The sequence below is a fragment of the Ictidomys tridecemlineatus genome, chromosome 5 (assembly GCF_052094955.1).
Source record: "Ictidomys tridecemlineatus isolate mIctTri1 chromosome 5, mIctTri1.hap1, whole genome shotgun sequence".
NCBI lineage: Eukaryota > Metazoa > Chordata > Mammalia > Rodentia > Sciuridae > Ictidomys > Ictidomys tridecemlineatus.
The window spans coordinates 13,308,650-13,325,683 of NC_135481.1; the positions used below are offsets into that span (position 1 = coordinate 13,308,650).

At 45.8% G+C, this 17,034-nt stretch overlaps 2 long non-coding RNA genes across 3 annotated transcripts in view; one reads left to right on the forward strand and one right to left on the reverse strand.

Annotated features, from left to right (window-relative positions):
* Positions 1 to 3,730: 3,730 nt before the first annotated feature.
* Positions 3,731 to 6,083, reverse strand: LOC144377514 (uncharacterized). The gene is made up of 4 exons (XR_013438518.1): positions 5,980 to 6,083; positions 4,903 to 5,118; positions 4,616 to 4,765; positions 3,731 to 4,421 (listed from the first exon to the last, which is right to left on the reverse strand). It is a non-coding gene; the product is annotated as an uncharacterized LOC144377514 (long non-coding RNA).
* Positions 6,084 to 6,997: 914 nt separating this feature from the next.
* Positions 6,998 to 17,034, forward strand: part of LOC120886483 (uncharacterized) — an 83,343-nt gene continuing 73,306 nt past the window's right edge. The window contains exons 1-3 of one of the 2 annotated variants that reach the window (XR_005729454.2): positions 6,998 to 7,114; positions 11,681 to 12,053; positions 15,577 to 16,200. This is a non-coding gene — a long non-coding RNA (uncharacterized LOC120886483). Of the gene's footprint in view, positions 7,115 to 11,680; positions 12,054 to 15,576; positions 16,201 to 17,034 lie in introns of those variants that run through there. The other variant, XR_013438713.1, reaches the window with a different exon arrangement.

Genomic DNA, 17,034 nt, shown 5'->3' on the forward strand with positions numbered 1-17,034 from the left:
TTAAACTTAGTGATCTAAAACAATAGAAATTTATTCTCTCATACTTTTGTAGGCCAATAGTCAGAAATCGGTTTCCCTATCAAAATCAATGTGTTCACAGGATTGAATTCTCTCCAGTGAAGGAGGAGTTGTTCCTTGTCTTCTCCAGCTTCTGGAAGTTGCTGGCTTTCCTTGGCTGGTGGAAGCTTCATTTCAATCTCTGCTTCTATGGTTACATCATAACTAAATTTGGGCTACAAAATTGGCTCTGAACTTCCTAAAGTTCATGAAAATCATAAATCTGTTAAAGATTTTTATGTTTTCCCTTGGGCTACCTCTCTAATCCACAGGATGATCTTTAGAACTTGAGTGGAAAAAGAGAGAGTTTTGTCTTATTTCATATTAGAATGAAAATACTGAACACTGGCTCATGTTGGTCCCCTCTCTTCTATGTTTGGAGGGGTGTATGCAGGATCTTGGTTTTCCTACTGTGCCTCGACTGTGAGGGCCTACAGGACTTAAAGCCAAAGTCCACTGTAGAATAACTAATACAGTCAAATTTCCAAGGCACAAATCTTGCTGGGTATGTGGCTCAAGCGGTAACGTGCTCGCCTGGCATGCGTGGGGCGCTGGGTTCAATCCTCAGCACCACATAAAAATAAAATAAAAGATGTTGTGTTTATATTATTGAAAAATAATATAAAGTGGCTCATGGAATCACTGGAAAGATGGAAAGATTTTGAGGGCTGTGTAGCCAAACCATCAAGACTGGCTCAGTGGAGATGCCACAGTTGTCACTGAATGCCAGGTCCAGGGCAGGTTTGCCAACGTGGCTGCTCCTGGGATATGTTGCCCATACACTAATTACAAAGGAAACTGGGGCAGGGACTATTCAGCCTCGTCAGCACAACCTCATACTAAAGTGTAAAAGGTGGAAGCTCCCCAATTATAAAAATTGACTCAAGTGCTGGGAAGCTGAAATTAAGTAAACAAGACACAAATATCCGTGGGTCTTTCTTTTGGTGTCCAGTATCATAAACCCCTGCTGTAATGTCATAAGTAAGCATACACACACATTTACACACACACACACACACACACACACACACACACACACATCAATCAAAGCTTGTAAAATGTGAGATTGTATTACTGGGAAATAAACTCATTAACTGGGTGAGACCGCATAGCTAATTAGAAGGAAGTTCTCAAAGTCCCACTGCAGGATTCTCTTGTGTTCAGGTCCTGGTTGCCACATGGTGACAACTGGAGAAGCTGTCAACTCCAACTTAAATATCAAGAGAATGATTCTGGATTCTACAGTGGGAAGTGATTCCAGAACAGTACATCATTCTAAAACTCTCCTGCAGGGCTGGTTTCCATTTCATTGTCCTGATGTGGGGAGAATACCAGGGAGGTAGGGGCAAATGTCTCATCTTTCCCATACACAGTTGCCTGACTCCTCCATCCTGTTGCAGAAGCACAAGATAAGCAATTAAGTCTTCCCGCATTTGAGAGCAGGGTTTGGTAGGATCAAGGCAATTACTAATTGTGTTGTATCCAAATTCACAATGTGAAATGATGCTTATTGAGGGATTTTACTATATCAACAACATTCCTTTTTCCACATTCATGCTTCAAAAACAAAATATGCAAAACAAAAATGTCCCCCTCTTAACTCTTGCATAATAAAAAATGAATTCATGCATTTCCTCAAGGGTGACAAGTCAACATTTCATAAGAACTGTGACCAGCTCTATATCTAAGTCCAGGGTCTTGGGGCTTTACAGCCCTTCTTGAGTTGTCACATTCATTCTCAGAATTCTATAATAAGTTCTAGAGACTAAATTATAAAGTCAACTACTCTAAGAGTGGGATATAGAGACAGGAAAGTCAAGGAAAATCAGTTAAAACTCATATTTTCATGGAATGGGAGAAAATATGGGTAGTTATTTTAGTCTTGACTTTTACAACTGGACTGAAGGACAGAATTGGGTTTTTCGATTTTTTTCTTCAACAATATTTACAATAATTCACTTTGCCATTAGCTAGAACCTCAACTGAATTTTTTAACCAGGAAAGGTGAACCTGACCTTCATTTATGGGGGATCTGAGCCTTATTGACCCTTTCTGTATAGAATTACTTTATCACTGGTGGTGTTGGGTCTGTCTTTAACTGGTTTGTGAGAGAAGATGAGTCAATTTTCTACAATGTTGTGGGCCATTTGTTAAACATATAGATGTTATTTAAAAATATATAAACTGTTAATCAAATAAATTGTATTAGAGACAAATGTAATCAGTATCTCAAACCCATTCTCTGTCCACAGCCCAGTTGTGCCAAGGCCGTGGGGATAGGTTGCTGAGAGACCAAAGAAAGTACCTGGAGACAGTGCATGAGGTATAAGTTTTAGGGAGAATTGCTTACAGAGGAGGTCCCGTCATGAAAGACTGAACTGATATCACCTCTGTCCTTCACTGTCCGTCACTGTGCTTTGCCAAGCAGCACCTCTTCTCCCTCACAGCATGTTTTCCACTGGCTAGACGAGTGACATACATCCTTTCCACAGGAACTTCAGTTCTGCAGCAGTCACCACACAAAGAGGAGTTTTATGTTAGGCTGCAGAAGCAGAGACACTATCAGCATTATCTTGCTTACTTTGCTTGTGTGACCAGTATCTCAGTATGTGCAAAAGGAAATATTCTACAGATAGCATTAGCTTGCCCTAGTTCCCAGCTTATATGAGCGAAAGTCGGTGTCCTTCTAGTTTATCTTGGCATTCCTGACCCTGTGCCTACCCTTTTTGTCCCTTGATGTGGCCAGGTTCCTGGAACTAAAGGCATTCCAGGGCGTGGTGTTGGAATGTCCTCCTTTTCTTTAGGATTGAGGCACTATGGTTTTGAGATTGTCTTTTGTATGTGTAAGGAACAGAGATTATATAATGATGTGCTATTATATGCAGCTTATTCCAACCCCATGTTCATATTGATGATTTGAAATTCGTCATGGTGGGAGTTTTTACACCAAGGCAAATGGCAAATGCTATGACTCAGTATCACTAGATAGAAGTTCTGTATTTTTACCACTGATTATCTTAGTACCAGGAGAAGTTTGAGGGAGCCCCTAGGCTCCATCTATTCATCTCTTTGCCTGAGTTATGTAATAATTATGTCATAACCAAAGTAGCATCAGGACCAGAAAGATCACATTTTTCAAATAGCTACTTTTTCGCCTTTCCTTGAAATTTATTTTTAATTGATATGTAATAATTGTACAGATGTATGTGGCACAATGTGATCATTCAATATGTGTATACATTGTGTAATTATGAAATCAGGGCAATTAGCATTTCCATCTCTTCCAACTTTTATTATTTTTTTATATTTGGAGCCTAGCAACGTCTCTCTCTGAGATGTTTTAGAAATTATTGTTTTGTCTCCTGATGAAAAGTATTCTTCTCTGTGACTAAAACCTTTAAACACAAAGAGCTCTGAGTTGCAGGAATGGGAGGTAAAAATTGGGGGTGGGTCATGAGGTGTGATATGGATAAGTAACATTTGCATGTCCACCCTTCACTTTCTGGCCCCAGGTAATCGCGGCTGGCTGTTTTGAGGCATGGAAGACATGAAAGAACAGCCCCCGAAAGGTATTGCTTGTCCAATGATAAATACCCTGAGTCCTTAATAAATGATTACCCCGTTCTACAAGGCCTGCTGCCTCCAGGTGATTTGGTGCGTGGTAAAACTAATGAATGATGATTGTCAACCAATTTTTTTTTTATTGTGGAAAAATGGATTTTTGTCTTTGATTCTAAATCTGTAGATGGTGAGTCTATTGGCAGAACCTGTTGGGCATGGAAGCCAATCCTCTGTGTCTCAATGAGAACAAAGCAGTGCCCTCTGTGGTGCTGTGTGGAAGGCAGGCAGATAAGCTCACCCACGGTGACCAAGAATTTAGGAATTCCAGTCACTGCCCTTAGAAGGAAGCACCCAAGGACAGTCCCCGAATTCTTCAGGCTTTTCACCTTTTCTCTGACAATGGCCTCCTCAGTAACTGCACTAGTTTTCTATTTCTGGGTAACAATGACCAGACTTCACAGCTTAAAACAACACCCATTTGTTCTCTCCCGGTTCTGGAGTCCAGAAGAATGGTCTGATGTGATGGAACCCACCACTCAGGGCTCACAAAGTCGAAATCAAGGAGCCAGAAGGCCATGTTTGTTTTGAAGTCTTTGGGGATGAATCCATTCCCAACCCATTTATGTTGCTGCCAGAATTCTCTTCAGTGTGGAGGAGGAATGCCCAGGGTCCCATTCCTTGACATGCAGGCCCTCCAGCTTCAAACCAGCAATGACACATCAAATTATTCTTATGGTGAAGATCTCTCTTGATTTCTCCTTGTATTTCTGCTTCTAGGGGTTCATGTGATTCCTCTGGCCTACCTGGATAATTCAGAATAATCTATTTTAAGACTGGCTGATCTGCGAAGTTCCTCTTACTGAGTAAGGTAACATATCTGTAAGGCATGATATCCTAATCACTATCACAGTGTTTAGGGTATGAGAAATTTGGGAGCCATAATCCTGCCCACTACCCCACCAGGTGTAAGGAGGTGGTGATTTAATCTGTGGGCTACCTCTGCAGGCGTGGACTGCCGGAATCCCACCACAGAACACAAGATGGTTACACAGGCTTCATCTCCGCAAACTCTATCCAGATTCTCCCATTTCTCTAAAGATCTGCCAACAGCCACTCCTGACTTCAATGTCAATAACAGTCAGCATCCCTAAGTGCAAGCAATGGAAACAAATTCTGGCTAACTTAGGGAGAAAAATAATTTTTGAATGATTACACAGTAGGCTGCAGATTTGCCAGAAGAGATGGAGAGCTAGGCTCAGAGGCTACTTAAATAATGTCACAGACCTGTACAGTGAGAAGTCTGCTTCTGCTGTTTGTACCACTACCATTAGACACAGGGAGACACTGCTCATGTTGCCGCCTTGAGCCCCCAGAAAGACCATGATATTGTAGTCACCAACTCTGCCCAGAGTCTTGTGACTCTTGCTTCTTTGTGTCACCAGGTCTTTACTTACAGTCTGAGCAGGAGTGTGATTGGAAGGGCATGTAATGGTCCTGTATCTGTAAGGGAGCCAGGGAAAGCAAGAATTGAGTATTTCCAGCTTCTATAGAGGTACATAGGCTTGGCTTCTCATTTGGACTTTTAGTGTAGGACATTTTTAAACATAAGAAGTGGTTCAGACACTAGGCATCCAAAACTTAGACACATCACATACACAGCATGGATGTTATTCATTTCCAATGCAAATCAAGACATATGGTTCCCATAAGCAAGGGCAGCAAGGCAGAGTATTTGAATTCATGACAGCCCTGCGTAGGGGAGTGGCTTTGCCATCCATAGTGCTGCCCAAGTCAGAAAACGGGGTTGGCCAGAACCTGTCCTGCTCCTTACAACCCTGTGTAACCTCTTGTAGTAGTTCTAGGTGGAAACCTTCCCTCCTCCTCCTCCTCCTCCTCCTGATCCTCACTGCTGGGATGAAGGTGTTGGGTGCTTTTCATCAACAAATGGTGGTGCTGTCCCCTTAACCTGCTTACTTCTACTCTCTTCTGCTTCAATCCATTCTCCACTCCACTGAGGGGTGTTACAAGAGTGTCTTTTGTAAATGGAAATCTACTTCCATCATTTTCTTCTCTATATTCCTTCAGTGGTCCCCCATGACCTTCATAGTGAAGCCCGAGTTTCTTCACATGGCTGTCCTTGTCTTGAACCCTGTCTGCCTCTCCAGCTTCGAGTCTCACCCTGTTCTGCTGTAGCCCCATTGGATGCTCTCTTTCCCGAGCCCCTCCATCTCCACGCCTTTGCATTTGCCCATTTTGGGCCAACAGACATCCATTTACTCATCCTCTGTCTTGACCCTTTAAGACTTTCCTTTCTTTATTCCTCTTCCAAAGGTAAATGGAACCATTCTCTTAGGTACTCACTTGCTACCCTTGCCAGCCGTTCTGTAACTGAGGAAGGAAATGTGCCTTGAGTAGGTGACAGGCAAGTGTCCCTCAGAGTTGCTACGACTTATTTGAGTGCAGACTGTACAAGAATGTTGGTGAAGCACCATGGGGCTGATGTGGGGGGTTGGGGGTGGGGAGGACTTTGGCCTCTGCATTCCCAGGGCTCAAAGAGCGTGGAGGACACTGTGTCCACCTGGGATGGACCTAGTTAATGAAACCTGGTGCTGCCCCGTGCTGTCAAGAAGAAAGAGGTGGTGAAAAGCCAGCCTCAGGTCTGTTCAGGACCTGCCACAGGACCTACTACATTCCTCCCTGTGGCCTTCCAAGTGTACCCCCAAGTGACCCCAGGAAAGGGACTGCATAATGAAGGTCCACGTGAACATCAGACCATGTCTTCTGAAGACCACGTGGGTAGTCTCTTTCTACAGTCACTTCTTAAGAATACATTTATTTAGGTGGGTATTCATGAAATCTTGGAGGCAGAATGGATGCCATCTTTTCCTGAACGTGGCCTGTGATGGTCAATGCCTCGCCAGTCTGTTTCACTGGAGGTCAAACTCCTTTAACAAAGTCTTTTTTTCATTTTGACCTGAAATCTATTTTCCTGTGACTTATCCCTATTGATCTTGAATCTGAAAACAGTACACAAAGGTGGCTGGAAATGGCATTAGCTTTTTCTTTCCTTTCCTTTCTTTCTTTTTCTTTTTTTCTCAGCCACATCCCATTATTGATTCCTATTGAGCTTACAGTTCTATTTTCAGATGCAAATTAACTCAGGTCTGTCAGAGTGGTAGCTTTACCCCGTAAACCCAATAATGTCTTCATGCTGACTTAGGTGTGTCCTTTCCCAAGTCATCAATGGGCAGGCAGCATTGTGAGGGGAGAGCTGGTGTTCAGAGATGTTGTGAATGGGCAGGAGGTGGCAGGAGAGAGCCACTGTGGCCTCAGAGAGACTGTGAAGCTGTGGAGTCATAGAAACCAGCTGGTAGGAGAAAACAGGGAAATAGGGCAGAACAGGCCCTTGGGGTGAAGAAGAACGGGAGTGGGGAGTGTCCACAGAGACCCAGAAGCAAGGCCACCAGAGAGGAGAATGTGCCGATGCTGAGAGCAGGTGGTTAAAGGCAAAGAAAGCAAAATCGGGTAACTGGGGAAGGAATCAGGAACCCAAATGGGAAATGAGCCAAGTCCTGAATGCAGACTTGGGTGTCACTAAAGTCAATCCCTAGACCCAGAAAAATCTACAGGGGCAGTGAGAGGGAAATGGAAAAATCAACTATGTAACCTGTATTTGGTGGGATGTTATGCTCCGATTACAGAGGGTGTCTTCAAAGACAAGAAGTGTTTTTAATTTGAAACTGAAAACTGCACTGTTGATCCCAATTGTGTAGCAAAAAATGTGCCGAGTATGTTTGTCTGTGTCTGTGTGTGTGTAGGAATGAACGAATGTTCAAACATACATTCTCTATACAGAAAGTAATGAAAAGTTAGCACTGCTTATATTTTTCACATCTGCCTCAGAGGGCATCAGCTACTTATATAATTAGAAAATGTGGTAAATCATCAGAATTTCCAGTTTCTAAGAATGAGGGCCCAGTGAAGTGAATACAGTGATAAGGTCCCTACTTAATCCTTGCAAATCTGGAGCTACTGACCATGGGCTGGCACTCTGCCGGCTCAGATGGATATAAAGATGAAGTGGGCTCTGTTAGTTGCTACCAGAATGGCCACCTGTTGTGTACCAGAGCTTGGGGTAAATGTTGGCCCAGCACACAGTAAGGGCTAAGGAACGGGCTTATTGGGGGAAAACTACAAAGTAAAGGTCAGCGTTATGGTTTGATGTGGTTTGTCTGTGTTCCCCAAAGGTTCGTATGTTGCAAGCCTGGTCCTTGGTGTGGCACTGTTGGAATTGTTGGAGGACATTGTTCTCACAAGAGATTAATGTAGTTCTCTTGGGACCTGGTTGGTTTCATCAGAGCAGATTTTTATAAAAAGAGGGATCCTGACTCCTGAATCTCTCTGGCTTCCTGTCTGACCATGTGACCTTTTGTGCATGAGGCCAGTTCCCTTTCTGTTTCTCTATTATGTTGTAGTACAGCCCGGGGAACCTCACCAGGAGGCCAGTATCACACTGTTTGGACCCTTTAGCCACCAGAATCATGAGCTAATTAAATCGCTTTACTTTGTAAGTTTCCAGCTTCAGGCATTTTGTTACTGCTAATACAGTTACCACAAAGAAAAGTCCCCATCTTTTCAGCATCCCATGGAGAAGCAAGTCATGGAGAGGTCAATCTCCTAGACTTGCCTCTCAGAGAGATGATCTTTAAAGGAGTGGTCCATGACCTTGCACATGGGATCTTGTGTTCCTGTGGGCATTCCATAGAACTGTCAGTCACATAGGAATCTGAGAAAGGTGACCCTCATAAAACTCAGAGCAAGCAAATTGTGCTGCTATAACCATTGATGTGGCCGTGTCACATAATAGCTAAACTGTGGAACCAACCTAGATGCCCTTCAATAGATGAAAGGATAAAGAAATGTGGCCTATATACAAAATGGAATATTACTCAGCAATAAAAGAGAATAAAATCATGGCATTTGCAGGTAAATAGATGGAGTTAGAGAGATAATGCTAAGTAAGCCAATCCCCAAAAGCCAAATGCTGAATGTTTTCTCTGATATAAGGAGGCTGATTCATAGTGGGATAGGGAGGGGGAGCGTGGGAGGAATAGACTAACTCTAGATAGGGCAGAGGGGTGGGAGGGGAAAGGAGGGGACATGGGATTAGAAATGATGGTGGAACGTGATGGACATTATTATCCAAAGTACAGGTATGAAGACACGAATTGGTGTGACTATACTTTGTATGCAACCAGAGAAATGAAAAAAATGTGCTCTATATGTGTAATAAGAATTGCAATGCATTCCACTGTCATATATAAATTTTAAAAAATAATTAAAAAAAACTCAGAGCAAGCTTCAGGGTTCATTTTCAGATTATTTTCCTTATGTCCCTGTAAACACAGTCCTTGTTCTCACAAAGTTCACAGCATCCCAGGAAGAATAACCAGAAAGTCACAGGTTATTAGTTCTTTCCACCATGGATCTGCCCAGATTCTGCCATAGCCCATCACCGGGGCCTGGTACATTTTTTGAATTTTGTTACCCTAAATTTGTTGTCCCTCACAATTTTGTGTCACCTGTCTAGTTGCCACATGTGTTCTATTCCCAATGGCTCAAAGAGCCAGGCTCTCAACAGACCGCCAGGAGTATCCATGGGTGGCTTGGATTTGTTGAACATGATCCCTTCAGCCAAGTCTCAACCTGCTCAGAAGTACATTGAGATCACATCCCTGTTGCTTAGCCCTGTGAGAGTGCAGGCCTCTCCTAGGCTCCTCACCTGACCCCCACAGACGCTGTCCTGTGAACAAGCCTCCCAGCTGGTCCTACTATCAGCTAACTGCCTCCTGGCTCTGTGACCCCATCCCTTCCCTCTCTCTTCAAGACCCAGGCCACTCGTCCAACTCAGGCTTTGTCTCCCCTGGAACAACGACCAGGGTGTCCTAAAGGGTCTGTTGGCTTCTACTTTCTCTCTCCCACTCATCTTTCATTCTGTAACCAGCACAGTCTTTTAAATAGAAATCTGACGGAGATGTCATTCAGAAATAAAAAGGAACAAACGACTGATTCATGCTATCACATGACGAACCTCAAAAACATTATGCTAAGTGAAAGAAGCTGGAGGCAAAGACTGCGTATTGTATGATTCGCTTTATTTGAAATGTCTAGAAATAGGAAATATATAGAGACAGAAAGCAGAATCGTGGCTGCCTAGGGCTGTGGGAGGAATGGTGATTTAGTACAAATGCACACGAGGGACTCTTTGGGGTGACAGAAATATTCTAAAACTGGATTATGGCGATGGTTGCACAACTCCATACCTTTACTAAAAATTATTGAGCTGTACACTTTAAAAAAAATCTGGCACATGTGCAGAGCAAAGGAGCTGCTGATGAGTGTGCCCAGGGCAGAGCATTTTGCTGTGTTCTCCAAGGTTCCAGTGTGTTCTACCATTTTGGGTGTAAGGTCATCATGGTGTACTTACAAATGAGATTAAAATTGTACTAATTCTTTGCTGGAGGGAAGAATGTTTTAAAATAAGGGATAATAAGTATATTCTTATTTCAAAAATAGATCTGACTATGTTACCATGCCTCACAACTTTGTTGACCCTGTGCCTGGAAGATAGTGGGGACTTGTACCATGGCACCTGGTCCCTCCCCAGGACTGTCTCCAGTGCTCCTTCCTAAGGGCCCTGCGTACACGCAAGGCACATTTAATGGCCCATCCACCCTTCATCTCCACTTCATGTCCCAACCAAACTTCCAGTCCTTTTTTCTTGTATTACAGTCTGAGCTCTTGAGGGAGAGACTGTGTCTCATTCGTTTCTGCATTTCCAGGGCTCATAGTGGTTGTCCGGTGTCTCATTCACTCATTCATTGGACGGGAATCTTTTGAGACTTGGGCTTCTCAATCTTGGCACCATTGACTTGTTGAGCCAAACAATTCTCTGACGTGGGGGTCTTCCCTAGCACTGTAGGAAGGGACACATCCTGGCCTCCATCCCCTGGATGTCAGTAGCAGTCCTTTTCCCCCACACACCTCTGTAGGGATAGTCAAACACTGGCATGCAGACTTTGCCAAAGGCCTCTTGGCAACAAGGGTGGTGTGGTGGCGGGGAGGGTGAGTGTCATTGTCCCTTGTTGAAAAGTACTGGTTTAGAGCCTTCACCAGGCTAAGCACTGTGCTTAAGATCTTCATCTAGCTTCTTGAAAGAATTACTGGGACTCAGGACAGAGCCCTGCAGTCTGCTCCTAGTCCCTACTTGCCCCATGCACCTGAGGCCAAGGGCTTGCTTGCCAGCCTCTGAGGCCAAGCCCAGCCTTGCTGGCTCTGGGAGTTTCTGTCTAGTAACCCTGTCAAGCCAGAAAGCCTGTGGGGGCCCTAGTCGAGTGTGGATTCCATCCTAACCCTGTTTGTCTTCACCTTGTGTGTTTTAAATCTTTCTCAGTGATGAGAGACAGGGCCAGGCGGGTGTTGAGCAGTTTGACTTTCTCTGTCACGGGTGAACAGCTCGTCCTGCCCCAAGCACTGGCTTGTCCCTTCCTCATTCTTGGCTTTGTTTGGAACATGCTTTAACAAAGCCATTCCTATTGTCCTTGGAGATTTGCAAGCCACAGCACATTCTGGGGTTGGCCTTTCCACACTCATCTTACGGGCAGGGGTGGGTAGACTTTGTTCTCTGTCCTGCTTATGGCTACTCCTTCTGCCCTTTGTCCTTTCAAATACAGGTCCTCCACAGTGCATCCCAGGAAGACAGTGTTTCTGCAGGGGCCTCTGTAGAATGAATTATTTGAGATATTCTGAGAATTTCTCAGAATTTTAAGAAGTCTCCCACCCTTCTGGAACTGTCTTCCTTCTGTAGAGTTTCCAACTCTGTCACTCTGGAAATCTACTTCCTAAAGTCTCTAAATAACAATCATTTTAATATTAAATATTTACAAATTAGTAAGGCAGATTCAAGCAGACGATGTGACCCCAAAGCCTGGAGGATTAACCACTTTAGTACTATGCCTCCAGATTTCTAGTATTTACTTTCTTTGTTCTCACATTGCCTTAGTTGGAGTCCCACCAGCATGGACCCTGAGAGAAGGATTTGAATGCAAGCAGTTGTTCTGCTAAGTCGTAGGGGTGTGGACAAACAAGACCCGGAGGAGAAGAAGCTGATGACGTGTGTGTTATCATGCAAGTTATGTTCTGGGTGAGGACAGCTGGAGAGCCCTGGGGAGCCCTGGCAGCCCCTGCAAAGCATGTCTCAGTCCCCAGCAGAGGGAGAGGAAGCTGGGGACTGATCTTCATCACCAAATTCCCATATCCAGATGGGTCCTGGGTAACTTCCAGAGACATGAACTCTGACCCTTCCAGATTGCCCTGCCTGGGCCTAATGTGGGAAGTCTCAGGAATTCACAGTGGACAAGAGGAGAGTGTGGCAGGTAGGGAACATACTTCGCCCACATACACATTCTGAGCCAATGGTTATGTTTTCTTAACTTCCTTTCTCTGCCATTTCAACTGCCAGATTTTTGCTCACCTGAATTAAGTCTGTGGAAGCAGGTTTTTTTTTTTTTTCCTTTTTGAGTTGTTCTTTTTCCTGTGTTTTCTGAGATTAAATTGTGAAGAGGGATGGGGCTGTGCATTTGGGAGGATAGAGCTTGTGACGTGTTGGGAGATTCTCGTGGCTTCTCTACTAGTTCTGTGCAGATCTGGTAACGTTTGTGAGCAGGGTCTCAGACTTGGGGCAAAATGAGGAGATGGGTAGATAAAGCAGGGAGTGTGTGGGGGGCTGCTCTTCCTTGCTCAGCACCTCAGAGGGGACAGAGAGGCACTGGGGCTTCTTCGTCCTTTGTAGAAGCACATTGCAGGGACAAGCATGCCTCCAGCCTCCAGCACCTCCATGTTCCCCCTCCCCCTTTAGCAGTGTCATTGTGCCCCTCACCCCCACAAAGGACCCTTCTGCATGATCAGCAGGGAGTAATTGTGAGTCCCTAGATGGCCCCTTCTATTTTTCTCTGCTAAGACCCCTCTTTCTTTGTCCTTTCCCTATCCTCTCTGTGTCCTGTGGGCAGATAAGAATCTGCTCCAGCTATTGCAAATGAGAGGGATCCAGGCTGACTCGCCCTGTCAGAAGCCCCATCTCTGGCCATTGGGATAGTCAAAGGTGTGAACATCCAAGTAAGGCCAGCCAGCCAGGATTCTTTCCAAAATGGACATGCAGATATTAGGGGAGAGAGAAATGGCTCCCCCTCTACCCTCACCTCCCGGGGGTTGCTAAGAGCCAACTGGAAATGCCTATCGTAAGTGAATACTGAGTGCAAGTGTCTCTCCACTCCTTAGCCCTTATCTTCTCGCCTTTAAAAACAGCAATGACTGTGGGTGACCTTTGCAGTGTATTTGGGGAGCGAGCTGTCATTTGGACACTGATTCCTACAGCAGTGGGCAGCAAATCTGGGTGTATGTAGCTGCTGGAAGCATTTAAAAGCAGTGGACCAGATGTTCACATAGAAACAGGGATGGATCTTAAAACCACAGCTCCAAGGGCCCACCAAATAAAACCAAATAAAAATAGAGGTAGTTGGACAAGATCGTCTCTAAGTTCTCTCCCAGTCCTGCTTTTGAATAGGCTTATGACTCATAGAGACTGGAAGTCGAGCTTCGTGATCTGTTCTCATTGGTGGGCAGCTATCAGTGGCGTTACTCTCTGACCTGTACAGATTGCCTTACCTGGGCTTTCTGCAAAGTGTCAAGTGTTCACAGTGGACAGGAGACAGAACTTGGCTTCAAATCCAGCATTTGACACTTACTAATTGTGGGGACCTTGGATGAGCCATTAACCTCTCTGTGGCTCTATTTTCTAACCTGAAAATTGAGGGTAACAATCCCCATAAAGCACAATGGACTTCACTTGACTCAGAGAGAGCTATGAAATGACGTGCAGTTCTCTTGTGCTGTAGGTTGGCAGTATTTGAGGGGCAGGAAGAGACAGGCTGTGCATCTCGCCCCCTGGCAGGGACTGTTGAGGGCTCTGTCAGGGTGGAAATGCCCCGCAGGGAGTAGAGCTCTGGATGTTATCTCAATGCCCGTGTAGCCCGTGTGCTCCTGCTGGCTCCTCTAGGCTCCCAGGGCAGCTCTTCTTCCCTGCCATGGTGTTCGCCTCCTGAGATTCGGCTTCTCTAACTCAGGACTCAGACTCAGCCCTCTCCCTCCTCTTGTCTCCCTTACCCTCCTGGGTATCAGCTCAGAGCACAGCCCAGGCATCAGGTAAGTGAGGCGCTGCAATTATTGTGCATGCAGCCCTGCATGATGCTGTGTTCCAGGCCCTGGGGCACAGGGAGCCTAGCCTGTTCCCGTGGAGCCCACTGTCCAGTGCAGGGGGTCAGACAGGCTTCACTGACACCTCTACCCTGGGTGCAGCCTGGGATGGAGAGTGGAAGTACCTGGAATGTGAGGGACATGGGATGGTGCTGGGGATTGGGTGAGGGAAAGGGTGGGCTGAAGACAGTCTGGTGAAGGGTGGGGGAGGGCAACGAGAGGAGGTGGGGAGGGAGAGTGCAGAACAGAGCTTTCAGACAGAGGGGATAGTTCCTGTGGCAGCCAGAGGCAAGACAGTGCTCAAGTCTACTGAGGGTCCGAAAGGAGTGTGAAAGGGAAGTGCTGAGTCCTGGGCCGTGGGCCAGGGCAGGCCACACCTGGCCTGAGAAGCCATGTTGAGAAGTCAGGGCTTGGTCACCAGGAGACAGGAGCCAGAGAAGGGCTAAGCCGGAGGGTGTCAGGCAGGTTTCTGTTTTTCAGAGGCAGCTGGGGCTGAGGGCGAGAGGGTAGAATTGAGGAGACCTGGGCAGGAAGCAGTGCCAGCATGAGGGCAGGGAGGAAGGGAGTGAGGGATGCTGAGAAGGGCGTCAGGTCAGACCAGAGGCGTCTGGCTTTGTCTTCCAGGTGGACGGATGGGGCTCTCAGGAGAAAAGCAGATTCTTGGTGAAGGCCAATACAGGAAAAGTTGAGGTGGACATTGTGAGGGCTGCCCAGAGCCCCCTTCAGCGGCCGGGCATGCGTGCGTGCGTGCGTGCGTGGGCAGGTGGCAGATGCATAAAGCCCTGGCCACCGTGGTCCACTGGACAGCACAGAAGGGTCCTTCCGGCATCTGTGCTCCTTGTGATGCTGGAGGCTCTCATCCCCCCCTCTCTCTGCCCACTCCTGCTCCTGTCCCTCCCTTCCACGTTGACTGTCCAGCGGTATTCATATACACAGTGCTCAGTAAACTCTAACTCAGAGTCTGCTTTCAGCCCCCAGTGAGCCCCACCCATGGGTTCCCTCCCCTTTGCTGTCGCTACGCAGCTCCTCCCATCCAGAGATGCAGAAGGTTTCTCTGTGCCTGAACCTGAGCTGGCCTCATGACTGGCTTTGACCAAGATTGTGTACAGCATTGACTTCTAAGTCCATGTCTAGGTAGACTTGTAGTTTCACTTTGGCTCTTAGACCCCAGTGCATGTTAACAAGCCCAGGATGTCCTGCTGGAGGGAGGCTGTATGCTGGTGAACAGAGACACCCCAGCCAACAGCCAGCATCATGTCCCCAGACATGTGAGAGGGGCCACCTTGGACAACCCAAGCCAACACAAAGTGAAGAAGAAATCATTTATTCCTGGTGAACCACCCAGATTCTGACTCATAGAAATATGAGTAATAAAATGATGGTTGCTTAAAGCCCCTAAGTTTTAGAGTGGCCTGAGATTCAGCCATAGCTAACTAACAGCATGTCTGTACCAGTGGGATGGAACCATGGTGTGTGATCAAGTAGGGTGACTTCCTGTGCACTGCAAAACCTCAGGGGGGTTTAGCCTTCAAGCCAGCTCCTGCAGGGTTAAATGTAGCTCTTCCCCACACCCGGAGATTAGGGTTCTGTTCTGTTCTGTCATCCCAGAGACCATCAATGCTCATCTCATCTCCACTCTTGGAACAGGGAGATGCCAGCGCTATTACCTCTCAAGCTCTCTGTGGCTATAGAGAGAAGCAACTCCCTGCCAAAGGAGCAAATGAGGCCCAGCCTTCTGCAGAAACATCCATCGCCCTGTGCTGCTCCAGGCAGAATCCCATCGAATAATTCCCTTCTGCGGGAGCTGGCTCAGAGAGCATTCATCTTCACAAGCTCATTATTCATCTGATTATTTTCATGCCATCCCAGTGGGAAATAAAAGTCATCAATAAATCACAACATTGCTTCAGATTATGCTAAATGACCCAGGCAGAGTGCTGGCTGTGCCAGTCACTGTGACCACAAGGGCCAGAATCACTCATGCACAGAGCTCCCCCAGGGCTGGAGAATGCTCACCCTGCTCTTACCCAGAAACCGATTCACATCCATTTGTCCTCTATATTCTCATTTTCCTCAGTGAGATCATTACCTGGGAGCTCGGGAGCCTCGGACTTGTCAGAAGACCTGAGTTCAGCCTCTGCATTAGCTGTGTGTTATTGGGCTGATTGCTTGGCTTCTCTAAAGCTTTGAGCTCCTCATCTATGAAATGAGAAAAAATTTTTGTTGTGAGGACCCAATGTGAAAATAAATGTAAGACCTGCACACCGTAAAGTGCCTTGTATGTGTGGGGGTGACATCATTATGGTCATTATTTCAGAATAACCAGAATATATCAGGGGGATCATGGGAAAAAGTGACAGGACTAGATACTGAGGTGCCATAAGCAATTGTGTTGAATTTCCCCACTTTGGTTTTGCTGTGTTTCAAATGGACTCTGCAGTATTTGCCCCATCAATTTCATGGACCAATTGTGAGGCTCACATCAAATAGCAGTTAGGGTGCCCTCTGGCAAAGCATTAAGTGGTACAAATGTAGGATGTTTACTGAATCATTCCTCCTATAAACTCTGTTGTTTTTTATTTTGCTTGTTTTGTTTTTACAAATCTTTCTACTTCTTCAGTTGTTGATATTATCGAGAGTCTTCCTCAAGACTTCCTAAATTAATCAAGGAAATCTGAACCAAAGAGTTGTTTGGGGAGAAAAGACAAGCTGTCATTATTGAAAACTCACTACGTCTCTGACTTTCCAATACGTCACCTCATTTACCAGTCCTCTGAGATGGTCACCTTTTGCTCCTGTTTGCATGAGGAAAGGAGTTGGGACTCCTAAGGCCATGCCTCTGCTTACAGTCGCAGAGCTGGGGGCTGGGGTTGGAGCTCAGCGGTAGAGCCTTCGCCTCACATGTGCAAGGCCCTGGGTTCGATCCTCAGCACCACATAAAAATAAATTTTAAAAAATAAGTTAAAAAAAAATCAGAGCTGGAATTTTAGCTAAGTTCTGCCCTATCACACCACGCTGCAAACTCAAGACTCCATTTTTCTTTCATTATAGATGCCTCTCAACTTACCCAAATATTGATACTTCCCCCACTCCCTGGTTTTGCTT